The sequence below is a fragment of the Kogia breviceps genome, chromosome 18, assembly GCF_026419965.1.
Source record: "Kogia breviceps isolate mKogBre1 chromosome 18, mKogBre1 haplotype 1, whole genome shotgun sequence".
Classification (NCBI taxonomy): Eukaryota; Metazoa; Chordata; class Mammalia; order Artiodactyla; family Physeteridae; genus Kogia; species Kogia breviceps.
In genome coordinates, this window is record NC_081327.1 from 37,734,285 (window position 1) to 37,756,526 (window position 22,242).

At 43.7% G+C, this 22,242-nt stretch overlaps 1 protein-coding gene across 2 annotated transcripts in view; it reads right to left on the reverse strand.

The window, feature by feature from the left end:
• The window catches only part of CDH11 (cadherin 11), a 146,837-nt gene that overhangs the window by 75,413 nt on the left and 49,182 nt on the right, over positions 1-22,242 (reverse strand). Inside the window, exons 1-2 of one of the 2 annotated variants that reach the window (XM_067020115.1) lie at positions 10,417-10,623; positions 9,962-10,089 (exon numbers count right to left, since the gene is read on the reverse strand). The gene's annotated coding sequence lies outside the window, so the exon portion shown is untranslated. Of the gene's footprint in view, positions 1-9,961; positions 10,090-10,416; positions 10,624-22,242 lie in introns of those variants that run through there. The other variant, XM_059043679.2, reaches the window with a different exon arrangement.

Below are 22,242 nucleotides of genomic sequence, written 5' to 3' on the forward strand. Positions count from 1 at the left end.
AGAAATAGGATGCATATAAAGGACCAGGGAGAGACAGAGCCCTAAGTGGAGGTGGAAACACCCTGAATGCCTGAAGAAAAGAGTTCAGCGTTCTTTATGCAGCCTGGAAAGCAGATGTTATCTCCTTTCTCCCAGTCCTCCTTTTATCCTAAGACACACCCCACCTCCACAGAAGCAGACACATTCATACTGATCACTCATCACAGGGGTGCCATAAGAACAAATGAGAGAAAAAAGAGGCGAGGGTGCTCTAATAGAGAGAAGTCACTGTCATCATTGTCATTCGTGTTATTGATGTATTCCAGGGTCTGTTTTTTCCGGGCACCAGGAGCATGGTGTGGGAAGCATCTAAGCGCTGGAGCCAAGAAGGTCTAGAGGTGAAGTCTCAGCCCCAGTATTCACTGTGGCTTCATGGGCAAAGCAGGAGCTGATCTGACCCTTCACTTCCTCATCTGTAAAATGGGTATGAGCTTCTTTCCTATCAATGTCAGTCTGTCCCATCCCTTTTTTTTATTGGAACTAAGCTCAACTCCCTGAACAAGATTTACTCTGAATAAGATTTACTGTAATTTAGCATTAAAAAAAATAACAACTTTCTTGAGAAATTATATCTCAAGAAAAAATATATATATTATATATATATATCTCAATTATATATCACATAAAGTCCACCCTTTTAAAGTGTACAATTCCATGTTTCCAGTAAATCTGCAAAGTTGTACATCAATCTACTGCTATCTAATTCTAGAACATTTCACCAATTCCCAAAATCAAAATCATAGCCATTAGCAGCTACTATATTTAGAGTATAGTTTAATAATCAACATCCTGTTCTTCTTCAAGGTCTAAGAAATCTTCTCCAAAGTCCACACTGAATTACTCCTGAACTTACAGTCAGCACCAAAGTGTCAGGCATTTGATGTACACCCCTCTGGGGCTTCCAGATTGACAGCTGAAATCTCCCCAGCCTTCCCAAATAGATGGTATGCTCTTGGAATGCAAAGGCCATGTTGCCTGCATTTTCTCTCCCCCAGCACCTCAGCTCAGGGCTGAACACACAAGTTGGCGCTCAGTAAATGCCTGGCTCCTGACCGACTGGCCAATCACCACTTCTTCCGAAGACCAGCACGTTTGTCATCTGTCTGCTTCTCTGAATGCCAGTACCTCCACAAGCTGTCATGTTCCATGATTATTCTCCCCAAAGCATGTGCTGTTAATTTTTCATCTTAATGAACTGTCCAGTTGAGTTTAGCAACGGGAATAGTGATAGAGGCACAGTAAAAATGGCTTATGTCCTGCTATTGTCAGAAGCCTTCTCCCCACAACACTGGCACATAGTTGGAATAAAATATCTCAATGGCTACAAACATCATTTGTCAAGAATAAAGTGGGATAAGTGCTATTTCAAAAATTCATACTCACGGGCTTTATAAACACGGATTATTGGAACATTCCTCCAATTGATATCTGCTCAAGCATTTAAGTGCATGGCTATTATTCTCTGTGTTTGCTTGAGTGAAACCACTTTGGGTACCAAGCTACATGTCAGCCCCAATTTTCCAGCGTCTTACAGATGCACATTCTTTCCCGGTGGGATTAGGGTCAGGCAAGCCAGAGCAGGCCCGAAAGACCCATGTTAATGCGCAGATGCGCACGCGGGAAAGCCACGATGCAGCTGTTGGCATCCCCAGAGTGGGGACCGATGCCACTCCAATCTGAATGGTGGCCCAGGAGGAACTCAGAGCGAGAGCAAGAGCAAGAGAGAGAGGGGGAGGGAGAAAATGAGGAATAGAGAGAGAGGCGTCTGAAAATTCTGAGCAACCCAGCAGCATGGAGGAGCTCACGCTCCAGCCCTAGGCCCCCCACAATTTTCTAAGACAGGCAACCAACCGTCATATTCCTGTCGATCCGTAAGAGAAACATTCAAGAATTAGGTATTGGTTTAGTCATTCATTCAAGAAATATTTACTGAGCTACTACTAGTGTGGACCACATTGCTCTGGATGTTGAGAATATAGGGGTGGGAAAGGCAGACCATGTCTCTGAACCTCCAGGGGTTTAGACTCTCATGGGGGAAACAATAAAAAAGTAAACCATGAAAGGGAATAGACATGATATTCACACATTATGATGACTCCTGTGAAGGATAAGACAGAATGATGAAATACTGACTAACCGGGTGGTGGGTGTGCCTTTACAGGTTGTGACATCAGGAAAGGCCTTAAATAATGGAGAGCCAGGCATGTGAAAGGACCCAGACTGAGGGAACAGAAAGTGCCAAGCCCCTGAGGCTTCTCCATTAGGTAGAAGTATTGTGCCTGGGGTCCACAATACCTTTACGGGCTCACAGGAATGTTTCAGTTTCTTTTAAGGTCAGAAGGAAAATTGACCTTTGAGGGTAAAGATTGTATTCCTCTTCATACCAAAGCAGCCATAAAATATAACATTTAATTCTTTTAATAGAAAAAGGAGCTCATAAAGGCAAAGATGCCCAGGGCCCATGAAGACATATCAAGACCCCCAAGGAACCAAGGCACTCAGGAGTCAGGAACCCCACCTGGAAGAGAGGATCCTTCTCAGCATCTTCAGACAAATGGAGACTGAGAAAGAAAATTGATGCAAGAGGATGGAGTGTTAAGCATCATGAAGCGCAGGTACCCTCAGCAATACGGTATGGATGGCGAGTTAACTGGGAGGGTGGAATAGGGGCTTCAAGAGATGAGAGGGGCTGGGGACTGGATCATGTCAGTCTTAGGAGCCAGGCGGAGGAACCTGCAGTTTATCCTGTGAAAGACCACAAACTTCTGAAGCTTGGAGTTTTAGACTGAAGGAACTTGATACAATTTAGACTTTAGAAAAATCTATCCTGTTGCAGCTCGGTAGAGGAGGACTCGGGAAGAGATCAGGGAGCCGGATGTGCTCCCGTGAACCTGGTCACCAGCGACACTGGCCCTTCCCGTGTGAGCACAGGCTGCTCCCTGCCACTGGGCGGTCCAGCGCAAACCCTGGACGAGAATGCAACTACACAAGCGACAAAGGCTTTTTCTTTGCCCAAAGCATGATGCAAATGGTTTAGGGGCCTTGAGTAACAATGGGTAACAATGGGTAACAATGAGTAACAATGGGTCCATTTTTCAAGTGGAAATTCTGAAAAGAGATTGGGAATGTTGAGAGGTCCAAAATAGCATCTGTTATGGACAGAAATGTGATACTTAAAGGGAACTTGCTAGATATTCATTTAGAGAGGTTCCTTCTAGCTCTTTCAGGTATGTGGCCAAACTCTTAAACACTTGTTTTCTTAAAAAAAAAGTATAAGAAATGTTGCTATGGAAACCTAACATCATTTCTAATGGTGCTTAGATTCTAAAATTCAGAGCCTCTTGAAAAGATGAACTCACTGGCCCCTCCACAATTTTTCTAAAGCCTCCAAATGGAGGCATTTGCCAGGTGTCTGGTTGCAGTCTTCTAGCTTCTTAGCAGACACAATTAATTGGTGGCTGATTTTAATATGTCTTGTTACCCTTCCTCCTCTGCTCTCTCAAACTTCTTTGAGCTCTGCATGCCCCACAGGGCACAGGGTAATTTGGGTTAGCAGCCTCTGGAGGAAATGGTGAGTCTCTGGCTTGGAAATCACACGGGGCTGGGAGGGCTGATGGGCAATGGCCTGATTTTGTCCTGAAACATTCTGGGAGCATCTGAACCTTCCTGATGGGCCCAACTGAAGAAAACAGGTAGACTTAGAAGGGGGTCCGGGGAGCCCCCTACACTGGCATTGTGAGCTCCATGAGAACAGGAACTGCAGTAATCTTAGTCACGGGTGAATGTGTGGATTTAGCACAGTGTAAGCAGTCAGTAAGTGTGTTTGATACATGGATACATCAATTACTGAATGGCCAGGAAGTCATTCCCTGGTGATTCCACCTGACCCCTCTCAGGTTCACCTACTTTCTTCAACACAGATATGTTTATCACCCCATAGACACTGAGCACCCAGCCTGCAAAGAGCATGCATAGGTCTTGGCACAAAGCATGAAAGAATGTCATGGTGTCTTTCAGGAATTATTTGATGAGTGAATGAGTGAATGAATGAATACCTGAAAACAATCCTCCTAGGCCCAGAGCACTTGACGGCAAAACCATATCACACCGTGTTCTTGGGTTACTTCCTGCCTGTCACCGTATTCAAAGTCCCTCTCACGTTGAGAACAAACTATTCCTTGCCATGTAATGCACAGAGGAAATGCACCGATAAACGAGCAGTGTTCAAGTGCTTTGATCTTTAAAAGGAGGGAACCCTACACCAGCCTTTGAGATGCCGTGTTTACTCTGACAAGCAGAACAGAAAAGTCACACTATCTACATGGCTGGTTGCCGGAAATGAAGTGAGCAGATTTCAGCGGGACTGTCTGTTCCCATCCTGGACCACTGGGTCCAGAAGGCAAGTGTGCAGAGAGCGTGATCACCTGCCTGAGACTCCCCTACTTGATGAGACGGGGAAGAGCCTTTCCCAAAGATGAGCATCAAGTGGGGAGCAAGTGGCCCAAAGAGGGGCCCCTCCTGCCATCTCCATCCTGGGGGTACATTTGCTGCTTCTGGCGTCTCAGGGAAACTGACAAAGAGAGGAACGTATTCTTGGTTTCAAGTACATCTTGGTTATCTTACTAAGTAAGTGCTGGGGAGAGAGAAGAAGCTCACCTCAGTGTCTGGGTAACTGACGTCCAAGCTGTACCTTGATTAGGCAGTACGTTCACACAGCTGTTGCATGGAACATGGGGGGGAATGATTTAAAAAAATCAGTGACTCAAGATGAAGGGTTTATAAGAATTAATTTTACTATTTTTGCAGCTTTTCTGTAGTTTTGAAATGTTTTAAAATTTAAAGAAAGCTTAAAATCAGAGAACAAGGGACAAAAACAAGGGGGGAACTTAATAAAGTTTTCTTTTTAAAATCAAGGTGTAGAACAGTGTACGTAGGAGTATTTACAGTTGGATACCACCTACGTATACAAACATGGAAGAAGTGAGTACATGGGTGTATGGTTGTAGCATCGTAACTGCCTGGAAACTCTCTTGGAGGGTCACATAGAAAACTGAAAATAGTAGCTGCCTCCAGGGAAGGAAATTGAGAGACTGGAAGACAGGGATTGAAGGATACTTAATTTTCTGTAGACCTTGTAACTGTCTTACCTATTTATATAAACAAACAAACAAACCACCTAGTCATGAATATTTTGGCTCAAGAACCTCTGCACTTTTCTCTTTGCTTGAAAAATCCTTCCTGATTGTCTCCTGGTAAATTCTGACTCATATGTCACATCTAAACCCAAAGGTCACCTCCTCACTGAAGCCTTCCCCGATTTTCTCTATCAGAGTCAGTCCCTCTGTGCTCCTGTGAACCCGTGGAGCTGTCTCTAAGAAACTCTAAGCCATGGTTATTTTCTGCTGACCTGGCACCACCACAAGAAGGGGTGCTCTTTAAAGATATGACTTTGGTACAATTGTCGTGTTGATACATGTGCATCTCGTTCATTGTTGTATCAGCACCTGGTCCGAGGCCTAAAGTAGGAATGGTTCTCAAGAGATGATTGATGATTTTCCTGTCCCCATGGGTTACCTCTCACTCAGTGCCTACATTCAGCAGCACACTGCTACATTAGCCAGCAGCACCTAGGTCTGTCTCCTTTATAACCCACGTGGAGATTTATGATATGACCTCCAAAAGAATTGTAATATAACCACCGTCCAACTTGGTTAAGACCAGAAGGCAAGACACCAAAGAACTAGAAGAGACACACTGGAGGCACTACGGTACTGTACTGGGGTGTGGAGGCCCCAGCTCTACACGTTGCTCATCATTTGGCCCTCAGGAAGTTCACTCACCTCTCTGAACCTCCGTGTCCTCATCATAAAAGAATCAGGACAACGGCACATACCACAGTGTTGGTGACGTCAAACAAGACATAAAGCACCTAGCACAGTGTCTGCACATGGACGTTGCATTAAACCTCAGCTCTCACCGTCCTCATCAGGAGGGTCTGTGCACTTTGTTCACCATTCCTTAAATAAAGCAAGATCAGAGAACCATGGCTTCGGTTGAAGTTTGTCCTTTAGTACTGATTCTGGCAAAGGTGGGATATTTACATTACCTGGCACATGAGAGCTTCCTGTATCCCTTAGTTGACTGCATTAGTGACAGTCACACTGTACACACTGAAGATCTGCAAAGGAGTCAGCAAGTGAACTGAGTGTCTGTTTATGACTCTCAGGGCACCAGCTACAGACAGATACTTGGCCTCTTTCTCCACAGTGGCCTATATCCCAAAATAGGAAATATGCCTTCACAGAGAGACCCAGCAGGCAGAGGGGGTTAGGAGGCGGGCTGCCGACACTTCACACTGTTAGGGACAATGCAGAGCCTGGTGGCTGCTCCAGCACAGGTGAGCGGGGGGGCCCCCCCCAGGGGGCTTTTGGGGATTGATTTTTATGCAAATGAAAGATAATTGGGTGGCCTGTGATGAGCAGCCCCTGCTAATTATCAGTCAGGAAGGTCTCAACATGTGCACACTTGTCGTGAGTATAACAGCAAATACTTTTCGTTTCAAGACATTCGAATCTGTGCCCCAACGCCCTACTAAAAGCTCAGTGAGGTAGCAGGGCCAGGAAGCTCTGTCCTGTAGCTACTCAGGTCATTCCTCTCCTGCTCTGAGGAGATGCCTAAGTAAGAAAAATGTACCAGGAACGGAAGCTGAAATGGATTTCCCTTGAAGTCAGCCAGAGAGTTGATCCCTAAGTCCAAACCACTTCACAACCATTTGTGAAAAGTCTTTCTCTCTACCTCCCATCCCCCTCTCTTCCCTTCCCACTAGGATTCTGAGTGCTTTATACAGAGTTCCTTGACTGTAAGCTCCTTGAAGAAAGGGAAAGAGCCTTTCCTGCCTGCCTGTATCCTGGCACATCACAGGCACTTGTTAAAGGAATGCTGCCATCCTGAATGGATTGGGGATCAAGAATCTGAGTCTTGAGCCAAAGTTGTAGGTAAGTTTCATTTTGCTCTTCCACAGCCTTAATAGTATGATCCAAGTCCTTTCCTCCCTCTAGGCAAAAAAAAAAAAAAAATCCTATGTCTAAAACAAGAAGATTATCCTGAAAGATCAAAGGACTGTTCCATCTGTACCATGCTGTGTTTTTTTTTTAAGGGTGCTACAAACATTAGAATAGTTTACCTTCCTCTCTTTGGAATAAAAGCTATACAGAACTCTTCGAAACAGGCTGTTCTTAATTTCTAAGTGGAAAAAAAAAAGAAACTAAACGATTTCCTAGAAGAGAAATTAAATTGAAGTACTTTCTATTTAACTTCTGACTCTGCTTCATTGATACCTCATTCTAATTGTCCCTATTACCAAGAAAAAAAGGAAATGTCAGCCACAAGCCCTACTGAAGAATTCAAAGGTTGGATGAAATGAAGAGATCCGTTTGGCTTGGCAGAAGTGAGATGATCATCATTCACAGGAATTTCCAGAGGAGGGATGCGTTTCCTCTGCTGAGCCAGGCTTCAGAGCAAATGAGTGCAAAATATGCTAATGTGAGAGGAGTTGGCCACATGATTTCCAAGTCATATTGGTACATTTGCAAGAAAGCATGGCTCTGCCTTCACTAAGAGTATTTATTTTCATGCATTGGTTTATTCCCATGACAAACGTTGACCAGAACATGGGAGAAAGAGTTGGGGCGCTCCCCAAATTGAAATTTTGTCCCAGAACAAACCCACATTAAAATGTGAGTGTAAAACACCTTGAAAATCACCAAAGGTTTACACGCCCCAGTCGCAGGGGCTGACCATCTAAGTAAAAATAGCTTGTGTGGGCTGCAGGAAAAGTCTTAAGCCTTACGTGGAGGAAATGCTTTTTGTCCGTAATGGACCAGATTAATTCTGGGGAAGACAAAGGAAAGGAGTAGTCAAAGATAAAAGCTCTAGCTAAAGTCAGACCTCCAAGGATAAAAACGTCCAAGGATAAAAGGATGGCAATATGGCCATAGGCAAGTTACTTATCTTTTCTAAAACTCGGTTTTCTCATTTGTGATATCTTGGATATTAATAGAATCTATCACAGTAGGTTTTTGCAAGGATTAAGGGAGGTGATACCTTTAAAGACCTTATGTGCCTGACATATCGTAAGCACTCAATACCTGTTAGCTGTCAACATTGTGACTTTTCTCTCTGTGGTAACATCAGATCCCCTTCTTCATCTTCTATTCAAACTATACTTAAAGTCTCTATTCATACGTTTAGTAAATATTTATTGAGAACCTACTTTGCACTAGATACAGTGCTTGCAACTGGGAGCCTGGTGGTTCCAAAATAAGGATAATCCTCAAGAACCTTCAGGTCTAGCTGGGAAGACTGACAACTAAACAGGCAATTACAACCCAATGTGGGAATCACAGTGAATGGTGTAGTCTCGATGACTAAAGCCTAAGAGACACCCAAAGCCCAGTCTTCAGGGATCAGAAAGAACTCCTTAGAGACAGTGAGGTCCAAGTGAAGGTATAAAATGAGTAAAACTTAGCTTGTGAAGAGAGGGAGATTACTGGGCTTTGGGGAAATAAAGGTTGTGCCTTATAGTAGATCCTAGAGTGGAGGTGTACAGTGAGGGCTGGGTGTGCAGAAAGCAGCTGAGAGTGACTCTGGACAACAGAACAGTGGCCCCATCAACGAAGGGTCCTAGAAGCCTGAGAAGGAGTTCAGATCTGTAACATCGAAAGCGATTAAGTAGCAAAGTAACATACTTTCTGGATTTAGGGATACTGTTCAGGATATGTATGAAAGATGGATCATGCTGGAGCTGACGGGGGGAGAAGTAACACTGGAGGCAAAAAGATCTGTTAGGTGGCAACTGCAGCAAAATCTTGGAGAAAGGGGATCTGGCTTGCATTTGGATGGTGGCAGTGGGGATAGAGAAAAATAAAAATGTTTCAGAGATAATCAGAGAGTAAATCAACAGGAATCAATTACTATTGGAGGTAGGGGTTGGGAGGCATATGGGATCCCTCCCATGTTTTGGATGTGAGTGAATTTGGGTGCTATGGCTGAAATGTGGCACACAGGACAAGGTAAAGCTTTAGAGGAGAAAATCATGACTTTTTTTGGCCCCTGCATTTAAGGCACTTGGTGGGCACGCACGTGGAGATGAGCCACCGACACGTGGAAGGATGGGTCTAGGACACTAAAGTGTGGAAAGTCGTGCTGGTAGAACTAATTCTTAAATTTTTATATGAATATTTGGACATCCTATAAAATATAGCTCCAGTTACCACTGAGCAGATAAAGGAGGTAAATACATTGATAGAATCCTAAGACTTAAGGACTGTTAGAGACTCTGGATCCAACCACCCTTGTGTCCCAGAGAAGAGCTCCTTAACCTAGGGGCACACTGACAATGAACGGCAGAGCCAGGTCTTGGAGTTGAAGTCATCCTCCTGGCTTATGATCTAGTGCTCTGTCTTTTGATATCTAAAAGGTTCAGCCTCCTAGCGATCTCTTTTCCTCGTGGGATGTAAGCCACCTTGTACATATTTAGAGAATTCGTTTCAAAAGAAGAAAAGGGGAAAAAAAACAACATGTCGGTTGCTATCCAGGCGAGCTCTTGCTAAGGAATTATAACCCCCTTTAGTTCCTTCTTTCTCCTCTGAACCTTCTATAGTCAAAAAAAAACACACCCCAAAACAAAAAACTACCATCATCCTTGTACAGGAACATAATAGGTGCTCCATAGAGATAACCCAATAACCACAGTGAATAATCACACTCCTCAAAGCCCAGGCCTATTTCCCTGTCAAATTCTACTCTGGATTTGTGAAGGTTCAAACCACAGCAGGTTCGTGTGATGGGCCTGGAAGCCATCATTTCCATCTCCACAAATATAGTTACATTTGAAACACTCAGTAACGCTGGTCCGTCTTACCTTCTTCACCCATTGGATACTTGCTGCCAATTTCTATAACGCAAAACTCCACCCATCTGATTGGTCATTCAACAAATGGCAACAGGAATGATTGTCAGGAGGCCACGGAGCCGAATATACAGTGATTTCTGCAAAAAGTGAAAGGATCGTTAGTAACCTAGAGGTGACATGAATCAATAAAGTGATACACTACTAGACACTGGGGGTACACAGTTGCATAGGACACACTTTTCTCAGACAATAACGGTCCAGGTATGGAAAGATGTAAACAAATTATCACAATTGTGTGCCAAGTGGGAAAAACTTGTCATGGATTTAGAGGTAACCACAGGATGGTTTGATGAACGATTTGTGCATCTGGAACTTTGATAACAAAGATAAAAGCAGTCATACATCCAACTTCTTATAATACGCTACATACTTTACACGCATCTGCTCTAGCACTAACAACAAACCTGTAGGGGAGACAGGAAGTCTTAGGGCCGGTTGCTGATAGAATCCACATTTTACTGGCGTCCAAAGCAAGTTCCTTCCTTCCTAAAGGGAGAAGCACTGTTCTGGTGCTGTCGAATCCTCATGGAATGACAGACTCAAGGGCAAAGAGTGACAGTGGTGGCAGTTGTGATAGGAGATGTCATCCCATGCTGGCAAAGCAGAGCACTGGGCTGACAGAGCTGCAATTCTTTGTCAAGACTACATTCCTCTCCGCCCCCCTCCTGCTCTGCACCACATTCTGGAGTTTCTGTGTGGGGCTGTGTTCTGCCTGGATTTGGGTCTGATTCATCTTCACATCTCCTGAAGTGTCTAACACGTTTCCTAGCCCAGAGCAGCTGTTCAATGTATATTTGCTGAATGAATGAAGAGAGGAATATGGAGTGTCTGAACAGCTGTTGTCTTCCAAAACCGAGGCACTGAACCAAGGAAGGTGCGGCTGGCATAGCGTCCCTAACACAACAGCATAAAGGAGTTCTTGAATGTCCTTCCTCTCCAGAACTTCTACCTTCTGGGATCAACTCAGGCCGCATTAAGGGCTTAAATAGCTTCTTACTTTGACTTTATTATCCTTCATTTTTCCTAAATCCTCTTTTCCTTGCCTCATCTTGGTTCCACCTAGCAGCTCCTCACACACAATGCCTTCTCCAAAACAAACAAGGACAACAAGAACATGTGAAAAACCCTCTGGTGAAGGGCTGAGGATGAACTGTACATCTACTGAAATCTGTTCATGGATCCTTGATTTGGTGACTGTATCAAGAACAGGAAAACTGTCCTAATGTGTGCTATTTCCAGGATGTCAAAGATAGAGTAGCAGATGCATATGGAGTCACAGGGGGCAGTTCATTCAGCACATAACTGATAAGGAAGGATGCAACTTGCGACCACGTTGTAGCCAGTTTCCAGCAGCCCTCCCCCAATGAATCACACACCCAGACATTCATGCCCTTATGTGGTCCCTTTCCATGTGACTCCTAGTTGCCCCTGGGTAACCAATGCAACACTGCAAAAGTGATACTATATGATTTCAGAAGCTGAGTCATAAAAACCTGGTAACCTGTCTTGTGTTCTTGGAAAGCTTGCTCTGGGAGAAGTCAGCTGCCATGTCTGAAGTCTGAATGCTCTAGACCTCCATGCTGTGAGGAAGCTCCAGCTAGCCATGTGGAGAAGCTGCATAGATAGCGAGAGAGATGCCCAGCCATCTCTAGCTGTTCCAGGCATCTAAGCTGAAGAGCCAGATGGTAAGTCAAGGTGCCATCTTGGACATCCAACCCACTGAAACCTTCATGTGACTCTAGCCATCTGACTACACAGCATGAGAGCCCAAGTAACAAGTGCCCAGATGAGTTCACTCAACTCAACTGTAAGAGGTAATGATAAATAGTTGTTATAAGACACTAAATTTGGGGGTGGTATGTTACCCAGAAATGGATGAATAGGAGACCATAAACAGGGATGGAACTGGCATTTGTTGCAGTCCTTACCAATGTATTCTCTTTAAATGCATATATCCACTCTGGGTATCATGAACTCATCAGGGTATCTCACCCCACCACTCAGAAAGGTCAAACTCTTGCCCAAGGTGTACAGCCCATAACACCCAAGGTGGGATCAGAATCCAGCAGTGCAGATTTCATAGCCTGTGTTTCTTCTCTGGTCTCCAGTCAGTTCAGGATACAGCCATTGTGCTTTTAAAAGTTTCTCAAATCTATAAAAACGAATTGCACTCCCACTCGGGCTTGCCTTCTTTACCTGCCTGCAAAATATCTCCTTTAAAACTCCTTTCACCAAAAGCTTGCACTGACAATTAAGAGCCTTGGAAGGAAAGCAAAAATAAATGGGTGAATTGTCTATGAATTCTGATCATTGCAAACATTTGAGAAAGAGGGGCTTTGGGTTCTGTGGACAATGTCTGTAGTATACAATTATACCATCTTTCTTAGAAAAAAATGAACAGAAGAAATCTAAGTTGCTTTTGTGCTTTTGACAGAATTGATGGGAAAAAAAGAGTTCATTAGGTTTGAGAGGGCTGGGCAAGTATAGTGCAGATGTTCTCTTTCTGCATTGGTGTTCTTGGTTGGAATGTTCATTTTCCCTCTCCCCCCCAAGACCTGCCCCACATCTAATGACTCCCCTGAGGCCTGGAATCACGTGGTCCCTTTTGAGACAGAAAAATACAACGCAGCCCTGCTGCACCCACTTCTACCTACTCTCAGGGCATCTTCCCTTCATTTCCCAAGTCTTGCATGCCATCACGGGCCCTCTTCAAGTACGGGAACCACTGCTCTCTACCAGCCCCTTCCATTGCTGTGCTCGGCTACGCATAGTACTGAACCTCTTAGAGGCGAAGACACTCCATGCCATATATTAGTTCAGAGACTGAGAAATCAGGAAGAGGAACACCATGAAGCCCAGGGTGTAAAGTGGGATGGAGAAAATACTTGGCAAGCATATCAAAATCAAGGAGGAAACTCAGGGACAGATGGGCACGTGATTGTGGCAAATTTCTTTTGCTGAAGCTCTGATTGTATTGAAGACTCAGCACGTGCAGAGCCATATCCTTCCCTTTGACCCACGAGTCACGCTGCCATCCCTCTCTTAGAGTTTCTGCTCCAAGTCAAATACCCTGGCTTATAGCTCTCCATGTGTGGGTCTTCCTCTGGAATGTGGGCTCAGCCCGGCCAGGTGTGTGCCGGGATCATGGTCAACAGCACTCCAGCAAGAAAAACACCAACATATAGTGCTGTGGGGGAGGATAAGGGCTGAAAGTATATGTGAATTAGATTAAAATAGTCCCCACCCACTTACTCCATCAGTGCATGCTTCAGGATCCTCAGGCCACTAACTGTGTATATAGGTATGACACAGGGGTGATGGGTATAAAAGGGAAAGAATTGCCATTAAGTGGAGCAGGGTAGCCCAAGGAGAGAGTGACAGCTCCATTTTACAGGTGAAAAAAACTGAGGCTAAGTGGTAAATATCCAAATTCATAGAGCAAGGAAGCAGCAGACCAAATCACTAAAAAATCTACTCCTTTCCTGCCAGCTTTAAGAACCCATAACGAGACCTACTTCCCCGGGTGAATTATGCCCGTTTCTCTAGGATGTGATAACATAATTTCTACTTTTTGGTATAACAACACAACAGGGAATTTGAGATATTTTAGTATGGAGCTGAGTAATACAAACTATGATTAAATACATGACTATTAAACAATAAAATATCAGGTTTTTGAAACTTTTATTGGGCATAGAAGTCAAGCAAAGGCCATATACTTTTCTGTTGATCTAGAAACACCAAGTTGTTTTGTTGATATTGTTGTGTGTTTTTCTTGCTCCACAGGAGCAAGACAGGAGAAGGGGCACAGGCAGTAGAGCCTGGGTTCCCTGCAGGTGGGGGCTTCTTCCTTTTATCAGTGTCACATGTTCCTGACATTGTTGAAGGGATGAATAAACCCAATTAAATACTCACCACTAGGTGTTTTTCTTTTCTGTTATCGCCCAAGTTCCAAAACCATATGGTGAAGCATATTTTGTAAGATAAATTTGTAGATTACGATTTTAAAAAAATGAGGGAAGAAGCTATTAAATGTGAGGGGACAGGACTTAAAATCCAGGCTTTGCCTCTTCCAAGCTAATTTGACTTTGGCAAGAACTCTTTGAGCCTCAGTTTCTTCACTATAAAATGGGGATATTAATAACTCTTTTGTAGGATTATTGTAAGGAATAGTGATAATGAATATAATACCTCACTTAGAGGAGGCACTCAATGATTAGTAGCTGTGATTATGAAAAGGTATAGATTGTGCTTTTTCAGTTGTGCATGATTGAAAAATTAGTTTTACCTTTTATTGTATATTTGCTGTTCACAGAGCCCTATGGTAGATGGATAAGCTTTCATATATTGATGAATAATCATATATTTGCATATATTAATATACATTCATGGAATATATAATTAATATTAATCTATAAGCATTTTTTCACACCATTCCTTTTCAGATGAAGAAACTGAGTTTTTTGTTGTTGTTGTTGTTTGTTTGTTTGTTTTCCAGTACGCGGGCCTCTCACTGTTGTGGCCTCTCCTGTTGCGGAGCACAGGCTCCGGACGCGCAGGCTCCTCCCGGACCAGGGCACGAACCCTTGTCCCCTGCATCGGCAGGCGTACTCTCAACCACTGCGCCACCAGGGAAGGCCCGGAAACTGAGTTTTTAAAGCAGTTTAGGGATCCCTCAAAGTACAATGGCTCAGCTTAGACCTCTGCTCCCATAGGACTTTAAGGGCTGCCAGCTGCCCACAGCTCAGGGCTCCCTGCAAAATCTCGAAGGCCGGCTACTCACTGCTTGTGCAGGGATGACGCCCAGCGTCTGGCTGTAATTACGGGAAAACATCCATAAAGAGTTCCTGGGTGGGCTTCCCTGGTGGCGCAGTGGTTGAGAATCCGCCTGCCGATGCAGGGGACACGGGTTCGTGCCCCGGTCCGGGAAGATCCCACATGCCGCAGAGCGGTTGGGCCCGTGAGCCATGGCCGCTGAGCCTGTGCGTCCGGAGCCTGTGCTCCGCAATGGGAGAGGCCACAACAGTGAGAGGCCCGCGTACCGCAAAAAAAAAAAAAAAAAAAAAAAAGAGTTCCTGGGCTACAAATGGATTTGACACAGTGGCCCTTTAAATCAAACTCTTAGCATGATTATCTTTATTTCTCTTTAGTAGTTTTTCTAAGTAAGCCATGCCTTTAGAGGCACCTTAATACAAAGTGACAACCTTCGCCGTTTTCCAAAGCACCGATGGACTGGTGTAGAGAGAGTCCATTGTCACCATGGTAATTACCGCACAATACCTGATGGCCAATGGACAGTCAGGAGGCGCAGGCAGCAGCTGAATCCGGCATTGTCCGGGCCCGATAAAAAGATTAGAAGCCCTGAAAAGCGGGGGAGCGGGATCTCACAGCTCTTTTGCTGGGCCCTGAAAGGCCCATTGTGCTGTCACCATAAATTCTGGGTTCCCTGGGCACTTGACAACTGAAGCCAGTGACAATAGAATTCTTGTGTCCAACAAAACACTCCTTGTCCAGTGTCAGTCTTATCAGCCGCATTTACAAATGTCTTTCGTTGTACCCAAATAATTCCCTATTAGAAGGGCTATTGGGAGCAGAACTAAATAAATATTCACAGCCTTTGTAATATCTTTGGGAAATGAATAAACAAACAGTCATCTAGCATATGAGCAAACCTCCTGCTACTCTACATTTTATCCCTATTTCTCGCCTAAATGATGGAGTTTTGCTTTCTCCCCTTTAACATATTACCAATTGCAATACTGGAAGCTCCAGTTTTGTCACCCACTACATATCCCCAATATATATAGCCTTGGTGCCTGTACATGCATTTTTCTTTTAATTAATCTTTCCAGCAGCACTGGGCGGGGCTTGTTTTATTCCGTTTCTACCTCCTAAAAGAGAAGGGAATTAAACCTCAGAGAAGTTAAATAACTTGCCCAAGATAACAAAGCTAATTAGCAGCAGAATGGGAATGCAAATCTAAATTTCCCATGCTCCCAAAGATCTGCCTTCCCACTTTGCCATGATGATTTCTCTACTGAATAATAAAGGAATTCAACATCAGAAAAGGGGGAAAAGCTAAACACATCCACTATAAAAATCACACACACACTTAAGTCTATTTATATTGTTATAGGACGCGGGAACACTTAGAATAGAAAGAAAATAAAAAGCCTTTCTCCAAGAGAGTATATTTTATTTTTGCCCTAAAATAGCAGCACTTTAACTTTTTATTTATTTATTGTTTTGGTGGGAGGGGGGTAAGGACGAGGTGGCAAGCAAATAAAAATAAATATAACCCAACTTCAGGAGAATTTCTGGGATATCTACTGGGTCATTTGGAAAACTTTCGGAAAGAATTGCTGGAGTAAACAAAGCAACTAGGGCACATCTGTTCTGGAACAGTATTTACCTCTGCCATAGTTTATTTAGCTTATTTGTCTCCTTGCTGTGAATGAACAAATAGCTCAACATTTGACAGTAATGCACAGGACAAGACAGAAACTTCCTTCTGGGTAGGAGCCACCTACTTCTTAGAAGGACAGCAATCTTTAGGTAAAGAATTCGAGAATATTTAAACTCTAAATGGTTCCCTACCAGGTCAGGAAATGCTCGCACTGGACGACAGAACTTACACATTTCTGCTTGTCTGTCCTGGCCTCACCTCCTCCCCAGGTAAGACCTGCTGTTCCCTGAGCCCGACAGGCTAAGCACCTCTGCTCCTCCCTCAGCTGAATTCTCCTCCCCTTCACTGTTGGTATAACTGTGGTGGAACTTTGCCCTGCTCCCTGTGGTGGACTCTGAGGGCTTCCAGATTCCGTCAGAACTCCATATTACATCTTGATTTCTCCCACGGGTAGAGTTCTTTGTTATTATGGCGGTCTGCCCCTTCCAACATTGCATCCAAGGAAGTCTTTGAGCTCCTTGAAGACAGAAATCACGTCTTATACTCATTTTTGTCTGGCCTGGGTCAGCCTGCTAACCCTCTCAAGGGCTTGGTCTATTGGAGAAATGGAGAAATGGTAGAGGTGAAATAGAGAACCACCATAAAACTGTATTTTTTAAATTTTGAAATCCTGAAAATCTATCGCCTTTTCATCTACTTGATGTCAAAGGACAGATAAAATGTGTAATTTTTTCAAAGGACTATAATAATATACTCACTTGGCCCATATTATTCAGCCTTGATAAAAGTAATATGGAGCTGTCTGCTTTGTTTTTTAAAATAGTTAAGATCGGTAAAATAGACTATCATTTTGTAAGCAACTGGCTATTAACAAGACTGGGTAACCAATAGGTACTTCCTGAGTGACTGACAGTAAATCCATGTGTTTGTACATGTACTGAGTTTGAAAAAGTGTGATCGATATTTCCCAAATACCTCTGATGCCAAGTGAAGCATTTAATCATCTTTGAGGACTTAAGGGCATGATTATAGTCACGTGCATGTGATGCTAACTCTTTCAGCTCTTCAACACCCCCAGGAGCTGCGTGTCATGTAGACACAACTTAATCCAAACAGGTGAGATGATTTCTAACACTTACTGAGAGTTTGCAATGTGCCAGGTCCTGGTCTAAGTCCTTTCCTGTAATATATAATTTAATCCTACAACAATCTGATACATCAGGTACTATGATTATATTTCATAACTAGGAAATTGAGGCACAGAATCGTTGAATAAAGTTGCCCTCATTCACAAAGCCACTGAACAGCGAAGTCAGGACACAGGCAGTTTGAATCTATAGCAATTCATCCAACAGCTACACTCAACTATTTTCTCCAGACAGAAATTAGGGCACTAATTTAGGGAAATAGTCCAATGATTTAAAAAAAAAAAAAAAAGATTAAGGAATGCATCACTTTACCAGGCCAGAGAGAGACAGAGAGAGAGGGAGAGAGGGAGAGAGGAAGAGAGAGAGAGAGAGAGAGAGAGAGAGAGAGAGAGAGCAAACATTGATGAAGCACCACCCCCAAATGAAATGATAACAGCAAAGACCTCTGACTATGACCCAAGGTCTGAAACAGTATCTCTAATGTTTCATCAAATCTGAGCAACTTCCATACAACCAAGAAAGCCACTTATTTGCAACTCTTCATATTCACAAAGTCAGGGAAGTATTTACACACACACACACACACACACACACGCGTGCACACACACACATGCACGCGCACACACACTGCAGACTTCCTGCTCTGTGCTAGAAATAGTCACAGCCTCCTACTATCTTCTCATAGTAAAAAGAGTAAGCTGCACTGGCCATAGCAATGAGACTGATTTATGATATAATAGGAGAGGGTTCTCTCAGAGGCCATTACACTCAGAAAGCAACAGGCCTCTCAAAGTTAAGTGGGACTGTCCTTTTGCAATGTGAAATTAAATTAAGAAGAAGAAAATGTCATTTTGTTATTTATCTCTTCTTAGACACTTACTCTGAAGATACACGCTGTACAAATTCAAATTGTCTACAAGCTCCACAAGGGCAAGAAGCATGAATGTTTTCTTGCTTACTGTAAATCAGGTGGAGAGAGTCACAAACTAATGCTCCCAAATAGCTTCTGAACAAATGATCCAGTATGAGTCCCTAATACCAAAGTCCCACCTGTGTACAGGTGCCAATGAAGGCCCACACTAGGTGGTGAGTTGAAATTTTCTTCAGCAACAAATATGAATTTGGCCATAGAGAGGCTGATGCGAGCCAGCAAGCGAGTCTAGCAGGCGCTCTGCATCCTTATCACACCTCATTAAGTACACTGGATTCATTCAGGTTCAGCAGGGGAAGTGGGCCATTAAAATGTTTCAGCTATAGTTTGCTGCATTTTATTGGTGGAATTGTATTCTCTACTTGCGTGCACCAATTTTGACATTCTTAAAGATCTTGGGAAAAATCACATGCCAATGTCAAGAATCTAATATCCTCATAGGAAGCTTTATCTAGGCTGTTCCCCCTGGACTCTCCTTCCAGGCAGATGCACCCCCCCACACACACACACACCATCATCCCTTTCTTTCTTTTCATCTTTTAAAAATTTTTTCAAATGATTACAAGTGAAGTCCATTTTTACCAATTTTAATGATAAGAATGGAAAATGAAGAGAAAAATGGCATTGTCCACAGTTGTGTAGAGTTGGGTCATCTTATTAGACTGGGTTTAGATCATTAGTGTGGAAGTGACAGGCAAATGGTCCTATTTGTACTCAAATCAGAGGCTCTGTGAGGTCTTCCACTGCAATATCCCCTTATTAAATCTCTGTCTTAAGGCTTCAGCCAAGAAAACCAGGCTGAATTTTGAAACAGGTTTTCAAAATTCAGCCTAGGCTGGATATCTGGCTTTGATATCTGTAACTGTGTGAAACTGTAAGTGTGTAAGTCACACACACATACACACTATTAACACGTTGATCACTTATTTCTTAAAATATTTAAACCACATTCCTTATCCAGCAACTTATACAAAATTGTGACCCTGGGTACTGGGCTGGACTTGATGGGCAGCAAGGTCCTTTGCTATTCTGAGTCTACAAAATTCTGTAATTGAAAAAGTCAGTTCCCCAGCTAAAAGCAGCCCAACTCCTTCCAGCAGAGTTCTGACCACAGTTGGGAAAAACAGTGAGCTAGAAGATCTCTAGGAACTTTCCTTCTCTAATAGTCATTATGAGTTTGTGTTTTCATGGGGCAAACCTGGTATCATGATGAAGCCATCTTTAAGAGGACACTGCATGTGCAGGAGATCATGAGGGCAAGCAAAGTCTTCCTTTAGCTCTTGGGGAGACGTGTAAACACAGCCAGGTTTCACGGTCCCTGACAAGATGGTCTGGTCACCTTGCAGACAGACAGAAGACCCTGTCCAGGACCCAAACCAAGTAGGCGTGTCACCCAGCAAGCAGGAAGAGAGCTGGGGGCCACACTGTGGATTAGACAGACGCTGGCAGGAAGCGCAGCCTCTGATGGGGTGTAAACTCAGAGTCCTGCCTGTTCCCAATATGGGGCTTGACTCCTCACCGGCTGCATGACTTAGGACTGTTTCCTTACCTGTAACGTGGGCACCACAACACCCCACAGAGCCCCTGGTGGTGAGGACAAATGAGATAATACAGGTAAAGTATGCTACTCTTTCTGGCACAAATTAATTATTCACTAAATATTCGTCATCAAAAAATTATCACTTTTCTGTTATACAGACTCTATATAAAGACATACAAAAAATAGTGCAATGCCTGACACGATAGGGGCCCAACAAATTACTATTATTATTATTGGCATTAAATGACAATGAATCAGGAAGCAGAGAAGTACCTTTTCAATTACCTTTCAATCCTGATCTCAGCAAAGGGAATGTCTCCATTTGCAGTGATTCCTGAGCAAATCTCTCTTTTAACAGAAAAGGCAGTCTCAGGCTCAGAGTAGACTCAACTATATAGTTTCCTTTAAATTTTATCTATTTGGGGGTTACCTTCTATTTATGATAAGAGGTACTAGTTTGCCATCAACGATAGTGATATGATTTTCTTTAAAAATATTTAAGGGAAGCAGAATGAATCAAAAGAAAATATTAAGTAAATATCAGTGTGGGTGGTACCCAGATATTGTGAAGACAAACATGAATGACTGAAGGAGGGGGACACTGATCCATCATGCTGCAATTATTTTATGGAAGGAGAGACTGAGGCCCCGAGTGGGAAGTGGGTAAGGAGCAGGGCGCACAGAGACCCTGCCCCAGACATCCCACAGTTTCTCTGCAGGATCCTCAGTACCCAGTGTCAGATCATACGTGTGAGGGGAATGACCTTGGTTCTCTTCCAAGGGCAGAGACAGAATGACAGGAAGAGACAAATGTCAGTCCCCACCTGGTGGTGGAGGTGAGAGCAGAGTCTAGAAATCTCCAGGAATCTAGGTCTTCCTGGAGAAGAAACTAGGTTGAAAACTCACTGAGCACAGAACCCACCCTGCCTCTCTCTACAATTCATGTCATGCATTTTACGCACATCCCATTTTATCCCAAAGGGAATTTAAGGCTGCCTGCAAAGACGCATATAGCACAGAAAACATACAGTATTGCTTTACATAACAAAAGTGAGAAAAGGAGAGATGACAGCATAAAATAATTTGAACCAAGGTTCACAGGCAGAGCTCTGGCTAAGAAGTCATACACTTGCCAGGGCTGCGTCACACAAAGAGACAGGAAAACACGATCAGGTGCAAGACCACGTGCCCATGAAGGGAGAACTGGTCCTCAGATCACAGCCATTCCAGACACTGATGCCAGACAGTTATTTATCCCATTGGTTCTCACACAGATGGCCCTGCCTTCGGCAACGAGCAATATATCCTGAGAGTAAACATTATGGAACTAGAGTGATTTGGCAGCGCCGGCACGTGGAGGACGCTCAGAGTCTCTAGCAGGTAAGGGAACGAAGGGGTTGGGGGAGGATGCAGGCAGCATCTTTCTCCCCGGAGGACTTGAGAGCCAGTCCACCCTCCACACGCTGCTACCTGCTCACTCTACACCATGAGTCTGCTTGTGTCACTCCTGATTTCAAAGCATCGAATGTCTCCTTGGGTTGGCCTGTTCTGTTTTTAACAACAAGCGAGCCTGCTATGTTCTAGGTCCTGTGCTTACATGGATCGTCACATTAACTTGAAAATGGAGAAACATAAAACAGAGAGGCTGAGTTAATGTACCCCAGTCTCCCAGCTTATAAGGCTTCAAACCCAGGCAATCTGACTCCAGGGCTTCCATACTCACCTCACCCTGACCCCTAGGGAAGGCCCTTCATGAGTGAGCTCAGCCGGCCTTCAGCTTCCCCTGGGGCAGCTCCTTCCAGGAACTGATCTTTTTTTGCTCAACTTACCACATGATCTCACTCTTCCCTACCTTTGCTCCCGCTTTTGCCTTACCCAGAATGCATTTTCATTTTTTCATCTTTATAAACTTCTTGTCCTCCAAGGCCCTAGCAAAACAATTACCTTCCTTTCCCAACTTTACACACACAGCTCATCACAGCATTATCTCTACCAACCATTCAACCTGTCTACCAATGTTTCTTGAGTGTCTACTATGTGCCAGATCCTGCTCAAGACCCTAGAGTACAGACATCACAGCTGCTATTTCTGCAGAGCTTTCATCCAGTGGCAGAGTTAGGATGTGAACAGAAAAATAAACAGCAAACCATTAGTGATGAATGACACAGAAAATTTAAAATGGTTTTAATCTTAGGATCCCTTTAA